Here is a 22,221-nt window from a genome sequence, read left to right as displayed (position 1 = left end):
TTCTAGGTACTGGGGTAATTTTGTTGTCATGTTGTTTTCTTTAATAAAAACTATTTACTGAGCAGTATATTATGCAGTGTATTTACTGAGCAGTAAACAAAATTTATTTTATAATTTCTCTATTTTTATAGTTGATGTTAACTGCAAAAAAAGAGCAGTGCAAAACTGGTTTACATACTTTGAATGATTGAGAATTGATTCTGGTTTATTTAAGAATTTTAAAGATCATTACAATAGTAAGCTAGAGAAGGTGCTAAGTTTGGCTGACTATCCACTAGCAAGGCAGCTGATAAATCCCTACTGAAAAATCATTTTAAAACTTAATACATGGGAGGAGTGCTTCCTGGGTTATGGATGTTCATTGTTCACTTTTCTAGCTGTATTTTTTTGCTGTACTGGGGACAGTAAAAGGAAAAAAGGAATGGTGGAACTGCAGAAGCATGAGGGTAAGCATGAGGGTCAGATTGAGAAAGTGGGAAGAAATGAGACCAGTGAGGGGAAATGGATAGATTTTCTTATAGATGTGAGCAGAGAGTCAGTGTGATGTCTGCATAAACAACAAAGGAAACTTCCACATTTAAAATGCATTCAAGGCTGACTTTTTGGTCTGAAGTTACTGCAGCTTTGCATAAACCGGCTGAAGGGAAGGAAATTAACGAGTCACAAGACAGGCTACAATAACACAATTGTTGGGGTTTTTTTTTCTGGAAAATCATCCTGATTTTGAGTGGGATTGTCTCTATGCTTTTGGATCTACTGAAGTTGAGAGTACTGGGTATCTAAGTCCTTTGCTGAGCCCAGAAAGGATAAATGGACAGACCAATTACTCCTCAGGCTGCACAGGATCTCAGTGGATGCCACAACCCAGCTGCAGCCTGGGCAGAAGGGGTTGGCGACCAGGGGGCTGGGGAGCCGCTCTCCCACAGGGAGCACTGCAGTGTGAAGACATGGATATGGAGGACACTGCAGTGGGAGGTGTCTGCAAAATAAAGGAGCAGATCCATGCACTGGGGAAGGATCCTTGCTGCCACATCTGTGCCCTTGCCAAGTGGCAGTGCTGGAGCTGAGGCAGGATTGACAATAGTAAGACAGACAAGGAAACCCTGTCCATTGCCAGCCCTCCCAAATGGGAGCCAGGCTGGAGGGCATTTCCATTCACTTGAGGAAGTGAACCTCAGGTATCAACAGCACTCTGCAGTTGTTTTGTCAGGGAAATTGCATTCAATGGGAACTGAGCTGGGCAAGACCGACCTAGAGTAGTCTCTGAATCTCAGCGTAGACAGGACCACATGTGATGTTCTGCAGAGAAGATTCTCCAAGACCACTAAAAATGCCATTAGCTTAGACATCTGACTTCAGCTATTAACTGAGATACCCAGCTTTAAAGAGCTTCCCTGCCCATAGCATGTGAAAGGCTTCATGGGAGCTGCAGTGGGATCGCTTTTGATGCCTTCTGCCAATGAAGGGGAAGGCACAGCGCACTCTCTGTTGTGTGCCACCTTGCCTTCCCTCTGCCCATGTCCTCATTCCTCTCCTTGCTGATGATGCTCAGCAAAGTATCATCAGGGTTAGGCAAAGTTGATGCAGATCCAGTGAGCTATCCTCACGGCCTCCAGAATGACTGAAAATGCTACTACTCAGGGAAAATTCTGCACAGGAATGGCTCATGCCCTTCTTCCTCATGTCCTGGGGTTGTACAAAACAGCACAAGCACTCATACACAGCATTTAGCCAGTTGCAGAATCTAATGCTAATCACCCTTCACTGTATAATTATGAAATGTGGGGAAACCATAGTGTTTGCTGTGTTTTAAGAAAAAAAACCCTTTAAATTAGAAATTGAGCCTGCTGAAACAAGTGTCTTTTGTGATCCTAAAGCAATCATGCATATCCACAATAGTGAAGTACATTAAGCCCAGTAAAATCAAGAATACAACTGTGGGGAGAGAGGATATTTGGTTTGTATAAACATTATTCTTGCATGTGCAGACTGGTGCCAATTTACCACATTGATGGGGTTTTGTGAATGCAGTCTTTGCAAATAACTGCACATGCAAACTCTTTGTTTGCAAATTTGGAAGTCAGCTGAAAATTGAGCCTTAAGCAAATTTCTTCATAGCTATGTATTAAAAAGTGTCTGATGCCCTATATAATGCAATGAAGCAGCTCAGGGAGAGCATTGATCTGCACTGACAGCATTTGTATTTTCTTATAGTTACCTCTATGCTGTCCCTGTGATACAGCATGATGTGGGTGAGATGTTTGTACTAGTACACAGGAAACCTTTGAACATGGAAAATCGTACTTACTAAAATAGATCACGTTCCCAAGGGGGAAACAGCAAAATGACATGAGATTTGTAGAATAAGATATAACTAAAATTGCCCAATTATTTAAACTGAGATATTTTTCTATCAATATAAGATCTTGCTGAGCTTCCGGAGCATAATTTAGAGTAGGCATTTTGCCTGCAGTTCACAATATAAATATTTTATATGATCTCCCACACTATTAGAATAATAGAGGTAGTGTTATTTAATCCACTCCTGGCAAAGCAGATGCTTGCCAGAATGCATAAGACACTCAAGGAACTGTTTTTGTACTTGAAACTACATGGTAGAATGATTTATCTAGTTAGATTCCTCACTGTGGAAGTGGATTTGATGATGCTTTGAGACACAATTTAAGGTCGTGTTGAAGGCTCATAAAAAAAATACATAGTTGATGGAAATGTTGTTAACAACAGAAGGATGAAAAAAACCTCCCTAAAAGGTAAACAGGTAAAGCAAGAGTCTCAGCTGGGTAGGAGGGCAAGAAGGGGGTTGGAAGAGACTCCATGTCTGTATATGACCACAGATAAGTGGAGTTGAATACACCTTTAGGAAATCGACTGCAAGCATAGTAACTACATGCCTTAGCAGAGAGCATGCAAGTGCTGTAATTTCTGCATAGTGGTGTCAGAAAGTGTGTTGCAACCCAGCAGGGATGGAGAAGTTCAAAGTTTAATAAAGCTTTTCCTAAAAATGCAGTCTCTGGAGTGTATGTTAATACCTCTCACGACAGTAATTTTCTCTCTTATTGTTTACCTGCAGTCCATGTTTCAATTGCCTATAGCTGATATAATCTGACTATAGTCCTTGGATCTGAGGTGGGTATTCAGGTATCACAGGAGTTAGGATAGGTGGTCCAAATATTCCTTTCTCTAGCTTCCATTTGTACAAAAAGAAAAAGGAGATGAATATCGATTGCCAAGCACCATTATTTTGCACACTTGAACCAGAGTTAAATAATCAGAATGACTTGTGTCTAAAACCATATGGAAGACATTTGACGATATACCCTTTTCCTCTGAGGAGATTGTGCCTAAAGCTGTTATGCATAGGGAATGATAAAAGATGACCAGTTGTTTTGTGCATTTGTTATGTGATATACTGTGTTATTCAGCACTCTTCTGTTTATTTACACTTTGTTTTTCATGCTTATTGTATCTTTTATTAATGTGTTTGATAACATGGCAGCAGCTGCAAGGCAGAAATGTTTACTCTGCTGGGGTTTTGTTAAACTTTTCAGTATAGATTAAAAAACTTCAGCAGCCCCTGGATGGATAGGCTTGAGTTGGAAATTTACGTGTGAGTAACAAATATTATAATGCAGATGAGCCAGACAGGAGAAAGGGAAATTTATAATAAGGGACTGCTCTGGTAGTATTAATCTGCCTCATGTAGACTGCGTGATGAATCATCCCACATTGCCACAAGGACTACTGCTGCTGCTGCTGAGTTCTGCCAGCAAGTGGGACAATAAAAAGTGTGCATGGAAGGGTGGAGGGGAGGGCACATGCGAGGGATTAGGAAAGGGACAAAGAAAGAACAACTATTTAAAACTGGACATCTCAAGCCTGGCTAGGAGTTCGTGTTGTATACAATTCAGCCCATTCTTTGGGTAAATCATTTCATATGCTCCATGAAATGCAATTTGCTTCCATGGTCAAGCATGACAAAGGTTTCACAGAATTGCAGTTGGCAAAGAGCTCTTCCAAGGTAGTTAATTCAGGGCCTGTGAGATCGCTGAGGTGTCTTGTCAGAACATTAAATAATCACACAATGTCATGAGGGAATATCTAATTAAGAGCCCAATTTCTCAAGGGTCTGAGTACCTGTTTCAATGTGCCGAGAACCCTTAATTCCCACTGACAAGAGCAGCAGTGTAGGGTGTTCCCAGCAGGCATTTAATAGGACTGTGCCCTTACTTCATTTGGCTGGGGTAAGTCCAGGCCAGTCAGGTGAAGCGACAGTAATCAAACAAGACAAGATAATGACAAATAAGGTTACATCCCAGCAGGAATGTTATTACTTGCAGATGATGGAACATATCCCAGTGTGAGGCCCCTGTAAAAATTAGGACCAGATGTAAGGGTCCACATTAAGGGTTAAATCTGTGCCTTTGAAAAGGTCCACCTGTATCAGCCTGTGCAAAAGATCTGTAAAAGGCAACATGAATCCTTTATCAGCCCAGACTGTCATCCTGTAGGAACAAGTGACAGAGTTCCCCCCACGGTTTGGTCCCAAGGACTTCAGTGATTTAGATGACATCATGAGGGCTGTGTGCCTTACGAAGGCAGATGGTATTTTGTCCAGTGTTGGGGAAGCATAGAGCTTGAGTAGAGTAATTTCAGGTAAATTTTGGTGCTGAAGTTCCATGAGCCGCATTCTTGGTGTGACTCAAGAGATAGAACAGATTTTGAGGTGGACATATGGAGAGTTATCAGTAAGACTTTTTTCTCCCTTCTTATATACCTGCAGTTATATAAAGAAAAATGTTAGATGCCATCAGAAGAGAACAGACATTGTATTTTGGCTTATGATACTTCTCTTAGGCAGAGATGAAGGTAGAAATGGTGTTCTTTTTTTGGTATGAAGAAGCGTTACAAAAGGAGTAAATGAGAAAGGAGCATGGCATTATGTTAAGCACTTTTGGGAGAGTGAAAAGTTAAAATCAATCTCTGTGTTGTCAGGCTCTTAAGTGAGGAATGATGCATTAGACTACCTGATTTTATTTGATTTGTTGGGAAACCAGAGCTGCTGTGCTGTTTCTTGAATGGAATTACAGGCTTCATTTAAAGAGAGATGCAAAGCGCACACATCATTCTGGAAGAGATCAACATAAGCGTTTTCTATATTATGAGTAATGTTTACTGGAAGAAATCAAATTACTGTTACACAGACCATCTGTTTTCTTTGCATGCAATCATGTAAGTGTTTTAGGACAAGCCATCCTTTTTAATCAATTGTAAATCTCTTATGGGAAGTCACTGTTTTCTGTAATAAAATCTATTTTTATGATAAATGTAAGAGTTTTAAATACTGGTTTCTTCTGCATTAATATTGTACATATTGTTCAGAACATAAAGAGTAGGGGTGTACAGCATTAGTTATTATCTGTCAAGAACCTAATTTTAGGGCTTTTTGGGTAGCCATTTTTGGATATTTGTGGGATTTGCAGCTTGTTGGTGTTCAACTGTTATAGCAAATAACATAATGAGTAATATGGTCCATTTATAGACTGGGAAGTTGCTTCCTACCTACATTTAGTAAATGTAGTATATAGGGTTTCTATTTTGTAGCATGCCTGCTGTGATAAAAGTGAATACTGGGGAAGATGAATGTCCGTTGTCTAAATGCTTACACTTGGAAATACTGAAGAAAAAATGCATGGCTTCTTGGAAAATGACCCTATGGAATGACATTAGAGAACCTTGAAAATGTGGTGTGAGAAGTCAATGATGGAGTGTGAGAAATATTTCATGTATAAGGGTAACACGTTCATAGCTGTATATGGTCCCATTCATTTTAGTGGATGTTTAATTGAGCCTGCCATTTTACTTCTTTTTTTTTTTAAATCACCATCAGATTCCCCTATCTGTGTATTGTCTTTGAGTCCACATAGGCTGATCTTGAATTTAGAGGAAGCTGAAGTTCTGCATTTTAAGCAAAGTCTCCCCTGATTTCAAAAGATGCTCTGTGCACACAATACCAGAAGTTGCACTCTATTGTATCAAATGCCCCTGAAATAAAAAAAGGAAACAAGAACTGTAAGTAACACAACTGGAAATTCCCCGAGAAGATTTGCTGTCCTTCTCAATGAGGTTGGCAAGCCTGAATTTCATTTGTTCAGACACTTGCAAATCAATAGTATTTTGTCTGAATAATTAAGCTGCTTACTCAGGCTTGAAAAGTGTATGGTGCTAAATTCATGCTTTTTCTTGGGTAAACATGAAGAAGCAAAGAGGGAAAAACAGATGGAGCGTGCACCTGGAAAAATGGTAATGCCTACAATCTAGTGCTATCCCATGGTACAGTGGAAGCTTTCTGCCCAGGGAAACATTAGGTGAAATGAAAGGCCCCTGTAAGTCCTTTTGTGAAGGCTTGACTCAAGATCTCCATGTCCTATCTATCCCCACTTATTACAGCATCACTTGTAAACTGACAATATGTGACATAGGGAAAGCTGCCTACCAAACTGCTAACCAGTTCTAGCACCTATCTAGACTTGGAACTTACCTAGAACAGTCAAGAATCTGATGAGAACTACATTGTCACTTAATCTTTTATCGGTCTGCATTAATTCAGTGAAAGGAAAACAGCAGAACAAGGTGACTGGCTTACAAAATCATATAGGTAATAGAGAGTGAAAGATAAAATAAAACATACAAATGCAATTAGTAGTGTTCTAACAGGTTTACCCTGTTCACAGTATTTTCTTTTCAAATTCAGCATCTCTTCTTTCAGAAAACTATTAAATACAAGATAAATTGTTACCTTTTTTTTTTTTTTTTTTTTTCTATTTTTACTTCCACAATTCTTTTATTCGAGGGACAAAACTGCAGGCAAATTAAGTATTTCATAGAATCACAAAATTGCATTGTTTAGAACAAACCTCTGGAGGGCATCAACGATGTCCTAGTCCAAGCAAGGGAAATTTAGATAACGTTGCTCATGGACTTGTTCAGCTGAGTTTGGAGTATCTACAAGGATGAAGATTCACCAGTCTCTCCTAACTACCTGTTCCTCAGTCTTTCTTTTCCTGCTGATGTACCCCTAGAAGCTCATCTGGTTGCTCCTCATGTCACTCACCAGCACCTGAGGTCTGGCTTCCCCAATTTCATGCAAGCAGGCCAGAACAAGGAGGTTCTATACTGTTCCCAAGAAACCCTCCCAACCTCTTCATTCTCTGTCTGTCCGTGCTGCCCTTCTGCTGTGCCTACGTTCACCATTTCCACATGGCAAGCTGGGAAGTCATGGGCACTGGAGAGGCTTTACTCAGCAAGCAGTTTGCTCTTCTGGGCCCCTTTGCTGTCTTGATTTTCAGGGGACATATTTCAGTTTGAGCTGTTAAAAAAAATGATGCAAATGTTGGGTTTAGATTTTTCAGGTCATCCTACTTATTCTTCACCCTTCCATTTTCACATTCCCAAATCTTTTTTAGCAACATATAGCAGTGTCATCTGAAGGATAGCAAAATGTTATATTTCCATAAGGGTTTTTTTTTAGCATGATTTTTCATTTGCATGTGAGTAAATGTACTACAGATTTTTTTTTTTTAGTGTTTGTTTAGAAGTTGACAAGTATTTTGACTTTTTTTTTTTTTTTAGCCAGAGCTTTGGAACAGTCAGCTACAGTTTTCTAACAGTCTAACAGTCAACAGTTCTCTGACAGCTTCAGTAGAATAGTCACTATATTTTCCAGTTTTATGATCTGTTTTTATCCAACAAAGATATATTGATGTATTTACAATTGTCATAGAAGATATTGGACTAGTTCTAAGAACAGTAAATGCTAACGCTGCTGCCTGGAAATTACCATTTTTTTTTTTATTATAAAGAAATAATTCAGCAAAATTACTTAATTTGCTTAGTAATAAAGAGAGTGGTAAACTATGAATTACTGTTGTCATAGTTACACTGTATTTTGATATAGTAGTTGTGTTCATCTAAACAGTAATAAAATAATTTGCTCAATGAGCAATTACAATGAATATCTTGAAATAAAAGTACAGAACTCCTGACTCCATTTTAAGTGCAATAAGTAGAGAATACTGCTGTGTATTTTAAGAATTTCCTGTGTCTGCAGTGCTGATTACACTGAAGTGGGAATCAATGACAAGGTGCCATACAGAAGACTTTATTTATAGTAGCTTTATAATTGATCTAAAGAGAGATGATAGGTTTTGATACCCATGACCTTTAATAGAAAAATCTCTGACGAAAAGTTTCCAATTTCACTTCCAGTGTTATTCCTAGTGAAAGTCCTTTGTATTTTAGGCTTTGTGAGGCAATTAAAATAATTATCCATTCTTAGATTGTTTCTTTTTTTCTGAACTATTCCAGTCTCTTGGGTATTCAGCTGACAAATCAGAAAAATTATTCAGGGGATCTCTGAAATCCTCAAAGCTAGACATTTGCCCATTTCTGCTTTCTACAATGTTCTTAAGTGCAGTGTGTTTGGGGGTTTGCATGTTTGCTTTTCTCCACTTGACCCATGGCAGCCCAGTGGTTGTAGAGGATGTGATTTGCGTGTGTGTTCTGAATTCTCCTCTTCCACTTCTCTACCAGCTGCACCATTTTTCTGAAGGAAATGGAGCAGAAAAGTGCCACGGATGATTATCGTGCTTGACTTTAAACTGGTCTCCCACAGCTCACTTCGTGGTACAGGGAGGAAAAAAGGGAAACAGAAATTCTTGGTCACCATTCTGAAATATATTTAGGTCTGACTAGATCATCCTTAAAGACAAAAATTCTAGGTATTAAAAAACACAAAACCAATGAATAATCTTTAAGGAAGACATTCTGGAGTGAAAAAACAAATAGAAAAAAATAGTTTAGAAAAGGTACAGGAAAGAATATGCATAAAATGATGGGATCAATTGAATATTTCAGAAAATATCATGGTCACTGGTGTAGTACCTGAACAGTGGGGTAGAAACTTTAAAAATAAATGCATTTAACACTGATGAAAGAAAAACTTATCTGAAATGTGCTCAGTTAACTAGTAGAATTGATTGCTTTAAGACACTATTGAGTAAAACACTGGAAACCCTCCTCACACATATTATTTCTCTACAACTAAACAGGACAGTATAAAAGATTCTGGCACTTACTAAGCAATAATTTCCCTAGGCTGCTTATTTGGAAACCATCTCTTGGGGGTTTTATTGCTCAATATTGGCAACTGTTGAAGGCAGGAGGTAGGAACTACTTGCATTATAGTATGATTGGAAATGATTGTTCCAGTGCCTTCATATGCCACATTTGGTCTCTATATCCTTTCTGTCACAGGAAACCATCTCACACCCAGACCAAGAAAGGTAAATTCACTTGGCTGCCCCATATCTCTAAGGGAACTGATGCATGAGTGGACTAGAGAAAGGAAAGAGAGAAAAACTCCAAAGACCTACAGACCATCTTGCTGGCAGGGTGAGTAAATGTCCTGGCATCTCAGTCTTGCCTTGTCAGGTATACAAGTGATCCTGCTTTAAGCATTGCCTCAGGAATTTCCTCTCCAGTAATTTTTGAGAAGAAGATGACAAAACTGTCTCCTGTTTCCAGGTCTATGACACTGAGGCCCCACATGTTCTCAGACGTACTAAGCCAAACACCTCCTACATTTTCAGTTTAAGCCTTGAACATGGATTTAATAGAATAGGCAGTTCTGTGTCATGGGGGTTTTTATGCATGTTGTGCTGTTAGTGTCCTTTTCAAACTGGGTGGATGAAACAGAAAAATCTAACTATTACTGAATCAGTCAAACCTCCTCATGATTCAAAAAGAGATCCAAAAGAGGAAAGAAAGGAAGAAAACTCATTTTCCTGGTGCTGACTGTACTTTGACAGCTACAGATCTGGACCCATGCTCCGTGCTTTCCCCAGGCAATTTTTTCTTGCTTACAAAACGCAATGGAAAAAAATACTTAGCCGAGAAGCAAATGTGGAGTTGACTTATGTGATAGTCAGAAGCTAACAGTATGATCCCCTTTTCTTTTGGGGTTTCCCTGTTCCAAAAAGTGGTAGAGGCAGAGACCAGAGCAGTCTGGAGCATTTCCTCCAATTGAGGAAATGAGCAGTGAGCCAGGAGGTCTGTCAAGTACCAAAAAACCAGTCCAACTGATTCAAGAGTAGAGCATGACTTGACTTATTTTTCAAAAAGATGTTCCAAATCAAAACAGATGACTAACATAGCAGAAAATCCAAATAAGACCTGAAGATTACCTCAGAGTCCTCCATCTGGTGGTTTGTGTCTCTACACAAGAGATAATAAAAATGTTGCCCCCCTCCACTGGGATGACTGAAACTCCCTCTGAGTGCATGCTTCTCCATTGTATTTGGTCCTGCCCATTTCTTCACCCTAAACACTGGCAAGGCCCCTTCTCCTTCTGTCTTCTGTGCCAGGGCAAAAAGCATGAGCTGAACGAGTAGAGCAAACCCATCTTCTCTGCAACCCAGGCCCAGTGGACACTTTTATTAAAAAGAAAATGCAGAGCAGCTGAATTATTGTTTTAGGTGTGTGACAGCCCACCTCAGCTAGGAACCTTAGGGCAATTTGCTAGAGCCTGCAACATGATAGAACAAAACAAAGGGTACTCCAGAGGACAAGTACTTTCCTGCCAACAGCTCTCTGATATGCAATGGAATATTTAGCAGTGTAATAGTGCCTTTACAATTGCTATTAGATAATGTATTTAGTATAATATTAGTCTGTTTTTCTTATCATATTAGTCTGTTTTTCTTATCATACAAGCAATGTTTCAACTTTGATAAAAATCTTCTTTTTCCTATTGCACGTTGTTTGAAGGGATCTGTGTAAACACTAAGGCTGTCTGGACTTTGCTTTACTCTCCAGTTAGAAGAAGGGCAATTTTGCTACTTTTGATTTTTGTTTTGGTTTGGGTTTTTAGTTTTCAGTATGTACTGCTCTGAATGTGCTGGAAGATTATGCTGGTGCATAGAATTTTTACAGAAATCAGGTTATGTACTTGCCCACACTGAACCCAACAGCAACAGCAGCAACAGCCCTGATCTCTATTGCGGGACTCTGGAACCCATAGCAAAAGGTGTTCAGGGGCTGAGGAGTCACTTTTCTGCTCCAGCAGCTGCTTTTTGCCTCCTCGTGGAAAAGGCAGATACAGCCTCTGGGCACAGGTTTGTCCATACTTCATAAATAACACGGTGTCTTCTTCAACAATGTAATTACACTCTCTTGCTTTAATACAGTAGTGTACTTTCTGAACCACCACTTAATTTGCCCTTGGTTCTACTTTGTTTTAATTACTATCTGTGCAAGGGAGATGGGCTTGACATGCTTTGACACAGTGATGCCATTAAGTGAGGGCCAGTATGACTGAGAACAAAGTTGTTCAGTAGAGGTGCCAACATAGCTGAAGATGAAAGTTAATATTATTTTTATTCTTAAAATAATTTCTATGTATATTGCTTTTGCAATTTACATATAAAATAAAATTGTCCTCAAACTCAAATCTTATTGAAGCTTCATGAACATTACTACAGGGAAAATAAGAAGTTGGTAAATGATTAAATGTATAATTAAAGGTTTCACATTTAATCCTGTCACTGCAGTGATTTATGGTTTCCATTATTTTGTCTAAGTAATGCACTTCATTTTTTTCTAGTGTTTCTTCTTTCCCTCATTGCTGTTAGTGTCTGTAATCTTATGGTAAGGAAATTTATCACAAGGACAACATTTTTGTTCTCAGCTGCAAGGTACAGAGGAGAATTAAATCAAAATATAGAAGATGCAATACACTTCCCACTGCAGTTGGTGGGAGAATTGTGAAGTGTTTACAATGTTGGGCGAGAAATGCTTTGTGTGTAAGAACAAAGGGTGGGATGTACTCTCTGTGCTTCTCTGCTGTCATATTTAGGGCTGAAACAGGTGTCTTCAGTGGCCAGTCCCAGGAAGGCTCAATAAAGACATAGGGCTGGGACACACAATCTCCCTCTGTAGTGCATGCCAGAATTGGGTGGAAACTTGCAAACGCAGCAGAAACTGCCCTGAAATAGCCCATAGCAAAGGCTGAGCAGAGCCCAGTGCCTGGAGGCTGAAGAGTCCGGGCTCTTCTCTGGAGGTAGGTCCCCACAGCAGGGTTTTTTAAAGGGGCTTGTTAGGCTTCGTGGTTGTCATTGCGGCCCGACAGATGTGGATCTCACTGCTTCTGTGAAACCAAGGGCTCTTCTCTTCCTTACCAAACTGCTCAGGCACTGGGTGGTGCTATCCTCTCACAAGGCTTGCTGCCAACTGCATGAAATTTGCAGCTTTGCTCTGGCAGGGCTCTAGTGGGACCAGTGGACCACTCCCCACTCCTGTTTTTGGACCAGCTTATAGTTCTGCTGGAATGGTGGTGTCAACACCACCTCAGGGTGGGGAGAGCTTGGAAATGAGATCCCTCATATTCCAGTAAGGGCTCCAGCTGTATGCTTGTGTACTACAGGATACACCTCTTCCACCTGCACCCTGGAAAACAAGGGCATTTTCTGAGGAGTGCAAATCTGCCTGTGCCTGTTAGGTGTACAATGAGCAGATATGAGAAACAACTGGGGCTTAGTTGTTGTTTCAGGGTTGCAGGGGCTCCTGAATTTGAGATGAGCACCTTGTTGCTGAGGTGGAGTTGTTTGTGGGACTTTAGAGAAATGAGCTTCAGCAGCCACTGCACAAGCATTTTCTGGTGACAGTTTTCATGTTCACATGCGTAAATTTGAATGTAGTCCACACTTCCTCTTGGCCAAGAACCCACTTAAAGAAATAAGATTTCTTCTCCTACCAACATACAATACTAAGATTCTTCTCTTAGAGTTGTTTCACACAAGAACTGTTGTTCTTTTCCAGACTATTTGCGGGATGGAATAGCATGGGGTTTATTTCTGGTTGGGAGTTTGAATTCGCACCCATATTAACTTCACCTAGAGCTGTTAACCTGAGCAGAAAAAATATGTTGTCTTGTCTTCACTATTTTAACCTAAATATGGTTTATAGATGTACTTATTGACAGTTCACAGCAATGTTTAATACAGTTTAATTGTGTTCTGTTGAAGGTATTGTAATTTACATTCTCCATACTAACACATGATGTTATTGTCTCTTCTTATGCTTTGTCTCACTGAAAATATCAGGGTGGTTTTGTTTTAATCTTCTTCAAAATTACAGCTGAAACTTCTGAAAAGAGATCTTTATAGAATTGTAGAAGAATAAAAGAGCATAAAAGTGAGTTTTCTTGAGAAATTATTATGTAGGAAAGGACTTCTATTTTGTCTTTAGTATGTCTCTGTCTTTTGGGCAAGTTTTTCCTTAGCCTAATATTTTTCAAATATTGTTTCTTTTTTTGTTGTTGTTTCTTGCTTTGTTTGTTTTTGTTTGGGTTTGGGGTATTGTTTTTTTTCTGGTAAAGTGCTTTAAGATAGGTAACTAACAAGAACATGCTGTTCCAGGAATTTATAAGAAGTCATAACTCCAGTACTGCTTTTTTTTAATAATTTTTGAGGATGATATTGCTGCTTTTTTGATGAAATGTGTGTTTGTTTTAGGGAAGGACTTGTTCACATGAAACTTGTGATTTTTCCTTGAGTGATAATAGCTAGTTTAAGATCTAGCTAGTTTAAGATCTAGCAGTCTGCATGAGAAGTTCCTGTTATTCCACTGACCTTTACTTGACAGCCTGGAATACTAATTAAATATGTGCAACAAATCCAGGCCTACAGCAGCATTGTATTGTACCCTCTTATTCACCTCTTGCTATTGTTGAAAGTCTCTTGGTGTAACTCATTTCACAGGTACAAAAAATAAGTGTAGTATCAGCTACCCTTTAGAATGGTTGAGGTTTCTAGTCTTGCACTGCGAAGCACAGGTGTGGTCACTTCACAGCAAGGTGGATGGTCCCAGTGATTTCAGTGGGCTTCCTTGAGTGAGTAGAGTCAGAGTTTAAAGAGTGCAGAATTTGCTTTCCTTATGAGAAGCTTCCCAAAGAGCATTGCTGTGTCCTGCCGTCCATAATATTATGTGCGTAGGAGTGAATAATTTGTATTTTGAAACCATCATATACACGCTTATTTTGACAATGGGTTGGTGGGGTTTTTTTTTCATTTATCAGACAAATGCCTTGTTTTCACAGTAGACTGAACAGCTTTTACTTCTTCTGAGCCATAGAAACCTAGCCTGTTAATTCATTTGAACTTGAGGATTACTGCCCTTTTAATGTTTATGATCAAAAGCGTTAGCAAAGCCCTTGGGACAAACTCTTTCTGGAATGAAATGGTACGGGTTGTTTGAAGTCAACTGGTTGAGCTATTCCAAAATACAGCAGAGAGGAATTTGGCCTCTGGTCCATATGCCAATGGACTATACTGGAGTTTTACTTACACTACTGGCATATAAAAGACTACAAGTTTTCAGGTGGAGTATGTTTTCTGTCATCTGCCCAGCTCAGTATTGGTTGGACTTCCTAGATGCTACAGTGTCACATAAGCCATATTTAAATTTAAATGATAGAACAGATATTCTCATGGACTGGGAAATCATGTGCAAAGTTTGAGGCCTGTACTGTAGGATTCAAAAATTACAGTCAAGATCACTGAAAATGCAAGTTCAAAACAGAAACTTTGCTGCTCAGATGGGAGTTCTGTTGAGGTAGAAAAAGTCCTTTTTTTCATATCTCATAATACATCTTTTTTGCCTTTTTAGCATGCAGCTGTTATGTGACATTACAGCAGTTTCTTCAGAAGGCATGGGCAAAAACTGCTTTCTGTAGATCACAAAGAAGAGTAGGAAATGGTGCTTGGTTCCTAAAATTCGTGTATTCCGTTATGCATTGCTTTATAGCAGGGGCAAGCAGCTAGGAAGAGTTGATTCAATGAGAAGTTTATGCAGAGAAGAGTTAGCATTGTGATGGGAATTTATGTGTGAATTTTTATTGCGTACTTGCTTCCAGGCTAAACTTTTCCGCCACAAGAAGCTCAAGCCACCAGAGGCCTCGGGACCTGCACGAGGACAGTTTTTCTCAGAGCGGATTATCACTTTTTTGATCACTGAGTTCTTTAGGAACTTTGATAGGCATCACATAAAGCTTCTGGCTGAAGCAGTGCATCCACAATTTGACTTGGTAAGCAGAGACGTGCAGAGAGCTGGGCTGCTGCCCAACACCTCTGACATGGCATCAGGCAGACCTGGTCCCCAGGTGAAATACCCACAGCTGGTTTCTGCCATTTCAGACACAACACTTGCACAAAAAACAGACACTGAAGCTGTTCCTTTAATTCTCTTCTGTTCTACTGTGCTGAACCCAGACAATATAATTCACCTGCCCCCCTCCTATATTTGCTACAAAGGAATAAATTGGCATTCCCAAGACCTGCTAGAGTCAGACCTGGAATTTGTGGCAGGAACCCTACTTTGTTGTAACACTGTAACGTAGCAGGATGATTTGTAGCAGCATGGGATGCACTCAGAGAGAGAAATAAATGATGTTAAATTTAATGATTGTGTGATATACTATAAATCCAATATAACAGAAATCCTATAAAAAATATTAGAAACACTTCGCAAATATTATTGAGTTAACCTGGACTGTTAGTATTCAGGAAAGCAGCACAAGTGGTCTGGAACTTCATAGCCAGACCTTTTGATGTAACAAAAAGGCAACATTTCTCTTTCTAATCACCTAATCCATACAAGGAAAAAAATGTCTGAGAAAAAGACTCAATTTATTTCCCACAAACCAGTAACAGCTACTCTTGTTGCTTACCTCCCACTGCATCTGCTTTGATGAAATAATTGCATTCATTCTTGCTGAAATATTAGCATGAAATAATTAATAATTGCATTTAAAGCAATGTGTGTTTGAGCATCACAGTTAATACTATGTTAAGGTGGAAGATCTTGTTTTATTCACTGGTTCTGGTAGCCCAAGGTTGTACTTAGAGGTGAAGTTTATTAAGTTGCTCTTCCAAATGTAAGCAATAAAAATGTTTGTTTTGCAAGATCTATAGTGAACTTAGGGTAACATTATTTAGCAGCTTTTAAGGATTGATGGCAAGATAGTAATTGCTCTGTGGTATTATAGGGTTTTGTGGGCTAGTCTAGTACATAGTCATGTTTTCTGATGGATATGAAATAAGACTGAAAAGTATGGCAGTTGTTTTAACAATGCTTATTCCTTTTTTCTTCATATAGTTCGGTGGAGTTGGAGGAGGGAAGAAGGTAGAGTGAATGGGAATCCCTGGGGAATTTTTGAGGCTGAATGAAAGAACAATTCTGATGAGTTTGATAGGAGAATGACTGGATTCCTCACTTGTGTGATTGCTTCTGGCTGTTGTATATAAGAGGCAGTAAAACTTCATCGATGGGCAGGAAAGGTGCTTTGGAGTAATAAAGAATGAAGGTTAATGAAAATGAGAGATATCTTAAGTAAACGAGGAAAGTTTGTGGGAAAGGTCAGAGTGTCTGGAGCAATATTCAATGAACAAAATAAATCTCGGAGATGAGGAGAAGAAGAATTGGTGTGATGAGGTTGATAATATTTTTGTTCCCACAATCTTTGGGATTTATTCACTGTTTTGTCTTTAGGCATATGAACATACCTCCTGCCAACCTGGCTTTCAGTGTATCTCACTCCACTTACTACATTAAATTTTTCTCCATGCTCAACAAAACTTTTTGACAAAAATACTATACATTCCAAGCCAAAGTAACTTAAATGGGTTTCTGTTAAAATTGAGAGATTCTTAAGTAAGCAAATTGAACATTAAATCCGTATGCACACAGCTCTCTAGCCTTTTGGCTTTCTTTTTCCTCAGGCAACTCTGGACTAGCCTGAGAGATTTTACTGACTTCAAATGCATTAAATATATTGATCTGCAGAAAGCTTTGGCGTCAGGCTGTCTGTGGCCTGTGTCATGCTGTTGGAAAGGAAATACTTTTGCCTCTGTCTACAGAAGAAACAAAATGAAAAACATTATCAGGGTTTCAAATCACTGTGGAAGCTGGAGAGGCCGGGGAACTGGCTAATAGCAGCTGTATTGCAATTAGTGGGGAAGAGCTTTGCTAAGAGCAGCAGTGATTCTTTTTAGCATTTCAGAAAACTTTGAACAGTGTATTTTGGAAAAAGTATTTGTTCAGAAATAACAAATATAGCCAGTATATGTCACCAAGGTCAGCAGCATTTTGGAGGGGATACTTTACTTGTCCTTTCCCATTTATAACATCTTGGTCTTTCTTCATAATGAGGTTCCCTTGTGTCATTGAGTTCTAGACTAGGTTCAAGCTGTGAAGGATCATATAAAGGCACTTAATTTTCCCTCCTATTTTTCTTTACTTTTTCAATAAGTTGCTTAGGTTCAGTGATTTACCCCCATGAATCTCTTAGTGCTTAATCAGGTGAAAGGTTAATTATGCAAATACTGTTCCCCTTGCAATAACAACTCATGCAAATTGTTATCCATCATCTTCTCATGAGAGCACTAAGTCCAAGCTCCAGCTACAACAAGGATTGAATGGTTGTAGTTTTTCTGTCATAAAATTTAACTGAAAAAAATGTGAATTTGGTCACTGAAACCAATCTGAGTTCACCAAAAATACTTAAGAGGATATGACTGCTGTCCTGAGTCACTTCCTACTCTGTTGAATATTGACTTCTTTCCCTCAGTAATGCCTGAAGAAACTCTTTCTTTAAGGACTTGCAAGCACCTTTTACTGCACTTCATGAACACATTCCCTTACAGTATCTGCCATCTTAACACCACACGCTACACAAAACTGTCTTGCCCCCACCAGCACGAACCCCAGTTTCCCTGGACACATCACACTCTTCCCTGCCAGAAAGCACTGATCTACTTACTGCACTTTGCCATACAGGACATCTACCACTGTTACCAGCAACCCTTGCACGTCCATCTCCCTAACATGCAGGTTTCATGAAGCTACAGATGCCTCAAGACCCTGCCTTTTCCCTCCTGAATGTTGTGTAAAGCAGTGCAATGGGGAGTGCCAAAAGGGATGACAGTGGCATGGCACCCCTCTCTCTCCTCAGCTAGCCACACTGGATTTCAGAATTAAGAATGCTTCTGGGTGCTGTTCACTCTTCAGAGAAAGCAGTTGGTCCAAGTTTTGGTTTGGTTTTGTGTGATTTTTTAAATGTGGCTACATGAATGTTCATCCTTTTTTTTTTTTTTCCTAAAACATTTTTGTAAAGTATTTCCACTTTTATGGTAGTTCACACCTCAGTGCAGACATTGGAGCTGTTTTATATGCTTTTTATTTTACTTAGGTAATATGTACTCTCATAAAGTATACAAGCTTCCCTAGGAAATTTCTTTAGGGATCCATTTTTCTGAGTATTAGTGCCACCTTTGCAGGTGCTGCTGCTTTGCTTTCTTAATTCTGATATTTGATTATCCTCCCAAAGAGGAGGAGAACATTCCTGTAAGGCCCAGGTGAAACCTTTCTTCTCATCACAGTCAGGATTTAGCTGGTGCCTCCCAACTAGTATTAGACTTCATTTATGCTGTGGAGTTCTTCTGGTGAGATAAGCCTGCCTTACAAATGGAAGTAGGATGTGTTTCCTAGGTTATATCTTGTGGCTAGTTTTAAATGCATAAAACAATATCTCATTTCCTAAAGGAAGTGTTTTACCAGAGTGGTTTATTTGTGTTATCCTTCAGCCTTGAAATGCAGTATCATATGGTGTGTGAATAAGAATGCTGCTGGGGTGAATTCAAAATATTTCTGTTGTGTAGCTGTATAGTATCTTCTCTGGGGTAATGAAGAAAGAGGGATTGGAAGCTGTCTTTTTCTTTCTTCAGTATCAGGGTGGAGGTAATTTACTTAAACAAAACCCTAGGGCTGTTTACTCAATCTGGGACTAATGGTTTAGGGTCAGATAAAGGTAGAGGGGGCTGAGATGTGGGTGAGGCTGGGGAAGAAGAGGAGTAATCGGAAGTTGTATCTTGAATTACATGAATACTAGTGCTCTTTGATCACTGTGACCTCTGCTATTTACTAGAAACTTAAGTTAGGAGTATAGGATTGGAAGGGACCTCCTGAGTCTGTCTTTCCTCTTGCCATCACAGCTGCTGTAGTATATAAATTCCTTTAAGGCTGTTATAGTCCATCTTCACTTTGGCAGGGCTCTTTGCCCTGTTACAGGCTGGTTGTTCCCTAGCTGAATTCCTGTGAAATTTAGAAGCCTTCTAATTTTTGGCTAAGGCAAGTGTGAAGCCAGTTTATTAGTATTTGTTCTACAGCCAGTATTGTTCTTTATCTTAAATGACTTTGCCTCTTTGTTGCATGTAAAACTTGCTCAGGTTTTATTTTTGTGAGAGTTAATAAATAAGACCTTTAACATGTGTCTCTTCAGGTAAGTGTGGTGGGGAGTTGGGTTTTGTTGTTATTTTGGTTAGGTGTTCTGTCTCTTGTCCATTTAAATTTTTTTTTTTTTATTTAGGATATGTAAAACTATGACTATTTTTTCACCAATTTCTACAGGATTGATTCTTCCTAATGTAAACACATTTCTTGATATATCTTTGGCTCTTCTATAGAGAGAGAACATATTGGTAGCTTGTAGGCATCTTGAGCAAGATGAATCTTCCCTAGCTTTGTATAGCTGTGTCTGAACTAGTCACCTTGGGCTATCTGTGTAGTCACTAGAGAGAAACAAGTAGAGTTAGGGTGAGATTAATCTGACCTATATTAGGCATCTAATTTAGGATGAAAGGAATTGCACCCTCTATCTCTGAGAATCATGGAAGCCTAAGGTTGTTTGCATTGGTGAGAATTTCTGCATTTAATGAGAATAATCCTACTTCTTCTGACTGGCAGATTAGCTCCTGGTTTATGGTGGTAACTCTTGTTACTGTCTATGAGTACATGTACTTCTGTATATAATGGGAACACAATAGAATATAATGGTACTGCTTCTCAGTTCTTAATGTATATCACATGGCAAAGACAAAAACTAAGACCTGCTATAGACCTGTTTGTACAAAAGTGAACTATTTCCTTATTGTTTCTGGAATAATAGACATGGAGGGCTGATTCTGCACTTAATCTTGCAAAAGTCATGGGTTTTTCTGAATTCGCTTTAAGTCTTGATGGCAGAAGTTCATTGCTGATGAAGCAGGACTCTCTCAGACAAAGGTGGCTTTTACAGTTACTTAAAGCTGATAGATGTCAGATGGGGCAGTGGGACTGGCTGCTGCCAAGGAATAGGAAGGCACACAGAGGACCTTGGAGAGTGTAAAACTTTTTCTTGTTAATGGTTTTAGTAGAAAAAAACTTATTGTCATCTGACATACTAGTTAATATTCAAGTGATATCACTGAGGACCTAGAGAAGATGAAGAATTTTAAAGGTTCATTAGTGCTACACAGACCTTGAAGGAAATACAAAAGTGTTCAAAACACTCAAAGGCCAATTTTCAGTCTCACGCTGAAGCCAAGGATCAGCTTGGGCTTGTATCGATTTAATGTTCTCAGTCAATCTCTTTTTCTAAGGAGGCAACAATGTCTGTAAAGGCTTGCTGAATGACAGTTATTCAGAATTATTTGTAACAGCCTATTTGGAAATGCTTCACAGTTGTCTACAAGCCTTGTAAGCAGTATATTAGGAAAAGTACTCAAAGCTAGTACAATGCTTTCAAAAAGTAGCTTCTCCAACACATGTGCTGGTGGTCAGTGACGATAATAAGGGTTAATGAGTCTACTTAAAAATGTGTCTATCCCACCACTGCCCCCCTCCAACACACACAAAGTGGAATTTCTCACCCAGAATGACTGGTCCTTAAACCAAGAAGCCCTCCTGGGCTGGAGGGCAGCACAGGCTGGGGAAACACTTTTTGCTTTGCTGGGGAAAGTGGTAACACGTTCCTTTGTTTGCAGACAGTGTCTGTTCAGAGCTGCTCAGATACAGAGAGATGAGATGGATAAGAGGAGTAAATGCAGGTGAGGCAGTCTTTGGTGGTCTGCATGGACCAGGGTGAGGTAAACAGTTGTGTTTTGTGGTAGGTGCATCCAAAATGAATGGAGGTGCTGTTCTTGCTGTGAAATGTAAAGGGAATGAAATTCCATGGAGGATATTGAGGTGGTTTGGATTAGATATTACTTGCTCACACTGTCCCATGTAAATGGAAGCCCCACTGATAGGCTTGTCTGCCAAGGCAGAAAATGAAGTGTATAGCTTTTTTGTGTTGTCACTTTATAGGTTTTGAAATATTGATTTGTTTACTTTCATGGCAGAGTTGCACTTTCTGAAATGATGATAACATTCATCTAGTTTACATCTGCCGATATGATAGCTGTGCATCACCTTGATGGTTTATCTATCACTTCATATCACACTTTTCACTACCATTCCATTGCCAGCTTACATGAAGACTTGTAAACCAGCTAAAAATGATGCAAGCTCATTTTTTTGTCTCATTTGGCTGTACCTGCTGTCATGGAAGCTGTATGGGTTGCCAGAGAAGCAACTGTTTAGCCTATTTCTTTCATTTATAACCTAGTCTTGGGGGATTCCACAGTGCTATTGGATCTTTTACCTTGGGAATAATATCTGTTTTAATTATGAGTATTGTAAGGGTTGGATTTTCACAGGATCATCATGCTGGTGCTATCCATCTTTTCTCCAGTATCATCTACTGTTGCAGTCTAAGGTTCACCATCTGCCTTTAGAAGATTACCTTTGGGGTTTGCCCTTGGTAATAAGGGATTGACTTTGATGTCCTTTCCAGACCTAGAATATTGTGTTTGGAACATACTGGCTCTGTTCTGCTGAATTTTAAAGCACTTAATTATTGAAGGGAAGGAAGACTTATTAGTGAAGTTGTGGGGTCTGGTCTGAGAGTTGTCCTACTCATTGTGAGTCCAGTTTATAATCAGTGGTTTGTGTGACACTCTCTTAAACAGCAAAGGTGAAATACTTTCCTTGCTTTATGTAGACCAGGCCTCATCAGTAACCCTTTCTCCTGTGGTGTGAAAAAAGGACCTTCCTCCCCACCTCCATAAACAAGTACAACTGATAACTTGAGCTTCTTGCTGTATTGAAATTACCAAAAATCCTACTAATCAACTAAAATAAACTAAAAACCAAAATACTCCAGGCAGCATGTATCTAGAAAAGCAATGGATACTCAAATTTGAACTACATACCTCAGAATGTACTTGTGTA

At 39.3% G+C, this 22,221-nt stretch overlaps 1 protein-coding gene across 1 annotated transcript in view; it reads left to right on the top strand.

The window, feature by feature from the left end:
• LOC141957617 (poly(rC)-binding protein 3-like) overlaps positions 1–22,221 on the top strand; it is a 543,962-nt gene that overhangs the window by 95,567 nt on the left and 426,174 nt on the right. The window contains exon 2 of the mRNA XM_074899407.1: positions 9,334–9,471. The gene's annotated coding sequence lies outside the window, so the exon portion shown is untranslated. The remainder of the gene's footprint in view (positions 1–9,333; positions 9,472–22,221) is intronic.

This window comes from Athene noctua, chromosome 2, assembly GCF_965140245.1.
Source record: "Athene noctua chromosome 2, bAthNoc1.hap1.1, whole genome shotgun sequence".
NCBI lineage: Eukaryota > Metazoa > Chordata > Aves > Strigiformes > Strigidae > Athene > Athene noctua.
The sequence above is the reverse complement of the archived record's forward strand: the minus strand, read 5'-3'. Positions and strand labels throughout refer to the sequence as shown.